Genomic DNA, 2,645 nt, shown 5'->3' with positions numbered 1-2,645 from the left:
CCATTAGTGAATAATTCATAAGTTAACTTCCTGCCAACACCTCCAATGTGAACACATGTGCTGGATGTAGAGAGAGAAAGAGAGCGATACCTTTGATACCTCTGCAGCATGTAAATCAGCCAACTGGCCTTGAGACAAAATAGGAAACATGTAAGATTGTTGGCAGTAGGACTATGCAAGTGCTTATAAAAATAAAAAATAACAAAGTGAAAAAAGGTAAGGAGCCTCACTTTGATACGGTAAGCTTCCGAAAGCTCCTCTTGGAGATTTAACTTCTCTCTAGTGCAAACAGTTAACTTCTTTTTCAAGCTCTCAATCTCCTGCTCCAAGCCAACTGTCCTAATGGGGGGGATAAATTCACAATGCATTCTTATTTCCAATTTGAAAAGATAATGCCAACGCATACCTACCAAAAAAAATATTAATGATAACAACTTCATCTGATGGACTTGAGATAAATAATATACCTCTGAAAATGCATTCGAGTAGCCACAGCAAGGTAACCAGGACCAGCTTGCTGCATACACAGCTGTTCAATGTCTTCACGTAACTCATCACGCTCTACAAAACAGTATGAACACATCAAATTAGAATGCAGCAGCTGAGAGGGGGCAAGTGAATTAACATTACATCTAGTGAGCAACTTATAAGATTATTGTGCATTGTATTAAGTTGGTAAACTATATAGTGCAATGCAGCACATCCTGTCACTGTCTCCATCCACTCAATTAAGCACAGGATGAAGACACAAGTTTGGCTCAAAAGAAAACAAAATGATCAGGTTCCAAAATCAGTTATTGGAAAATATTTGGATTTCAGATATTGGCTGAAGTGCTTAACAGGGATTGCACAGGGAGTAGAAGCTCTGTTTTTTGGCACAGAAATGTGAAGTATCCACAAACAAAATCAATTTGATGCAATTTAAAGGGAATATGCAATGATGGTTGTAGAAATTTCGAAGATCTCTTTTCCCGTCTCTTTCATATGGATTGCATTTAAATGTAGAAATAGTGATAATGATACTACAAGAGACAAATTGAAAGCAATTGAAAATTGAACATGCAGACAGGCTAAATTAGCTAACCAACAGGTAGTTGGCCAACCGGAGAGTGCTTTTTCAAGAAAAGAAGTGAATAAGGATCTGTATAATACTCCCAGGGGAGGAATTTTGAAAACACATTAAAGAGGAAAATCTCTTCAGAGAAATTTTCTTTTAGCAAAAAGCTAATACTAGCTCTCTGACTCAAAGTTTAATGGAATCTAATTTTTGAGATAGGCCACCAAGTAAGGAGAGTAAGTAAACCCCAGAACTTCTCAGATGGGCCACCAACATCTTTGTTTAGCACATTTCAATTGTTGGAAGGTCAGTCACTACTACAACATATGACCACTCAAATTCGGAAAAATTCAAATCAAATTCTAACCAGCACTATCAATATAAACAATAATAATGAACATTCTCATCAATGTCCCCTCACAGAATGTTCCATGACCAAAATTCTATATAGGACATGTCCCATTACCAAGTATTAACCAGTCTTCATGTTTCCTCATAGAATTTTCTTTATGAAAAGGCAACTACATATTATTTCCAAAGTATTTGTTGGTAACAATTCAAAAAATCTCACTCCTACGTAACGATTTATTTTTTTATTCACTATTTAAACATTGTCATTACAATCCAAGGAAAGGAATTTGGGCTTACACAGAAGTAGTATAATCAGAAATGGAACTGTATACATAGCAAATAGGTATTTCTTAAAATAAACATTAGAATATTTCCCTGGCCTAAAATATGAGGAATAAAAAAGAAACAACTAAAGCTTAGATGCTTTTCATGAGTGAAAAAAAATAAATAAATAACCCAAAAATAAAAATTCTATTACAATAAAATGAAAAACAAAAAAACATATCATTTAAACATTTACCTTTCATGCCTTTCTTTTGCAGGCATCAACGCCCTGAGTGACCTGAGTGATTTCACGGCTGACTCAACCATATCCATCTCATACTCTACTTTCTCATTTGTCCAGCACTGCAAACAGTAGAACAAAGGTTGAGGAGCAGCATTAATTGATGTTACTTTCCAGTATTAAGACAACTTATTACCATTATAAATGATAAACAACCAAAACAAACAGCAATAGAACCCATCATCCAATTAGTTATTCCAGACACACCGACAAGGTGTCTTGTGCATAACTCCTTTCAGAAGCAAATGCTTGAGCATCACTGGAAAAGTAGGGCTTGACGGCTTCAATAAACACATCACGCAACTAGAACTGCCACCATGAATATACTGCAGTAGCAGCATCAGAAAATTCATACGAGTCCAGTGATGTCACAGTTTTTGATATGGCCTTGTTCAACACGGAGAGAATCTACTGGCAGTTAAATGGCATGATATCTGGAACCACATTTGTTGGAGGGGTGTAATTATCTCCAAGTTTGAAAACACACAAAGCGAAATTGAAATGTTCATGCCAGATCCAAATTCTTAAGAACAGTTTTAAAATCATAAAACTCTACACAGAGGTTACATTTAATGATGTACACAGTACATGGGTGTATCATATACACACAACATACATATGATGTTAACAGAGAGTACAATTCATGTCATGAACACTACCAGATATTCATGT

At 35.6% G+C, this 2,645-nt stretch overlaps 1 long non-coding RNA gene across 1 annotated transcript; it reads right to left on the bottom strand.

Annotated features, from left to right (window-relative positions):
• Nucleotides 1-325: 325 nt before the first annotated feature.
• LOC114285316 (uncharacterized) lies at nt 326-2,441 on the bottom strand. Its single transcript, XR_014348150.1, has 3 exons — nt 2,110-2,441; nt 1,929-2,035; nt 326-561 (listed from the first exon to the last, which is right to left on the bottom strand). It is a non-coding gene; the product is annotated as an uncharacterized LOC114285316 (long non-coding RNA).
• Nucleotides 2,442-2,645: the final 204 nt, after the last annotated feature.

This window comes from Camellia sinensis, chromosome 13 (assembly GCF_055761805.1).
Source record: "Camellia sinensis isolate YWXY chromosome 13, ASM5576180v1, whole genome shotgun sequence".
NCBI lineage: Eukaryota > Viridiplantae > Streptophyta > Magnoliopsida > Ericales > Theaceae > Camellia > Camellia sinensis.
The sequence above is the reverse complement of the archived record's forward strand: the minus strand, read 5'-3'. Positions and strand labels throughout refer to the sequence as shown.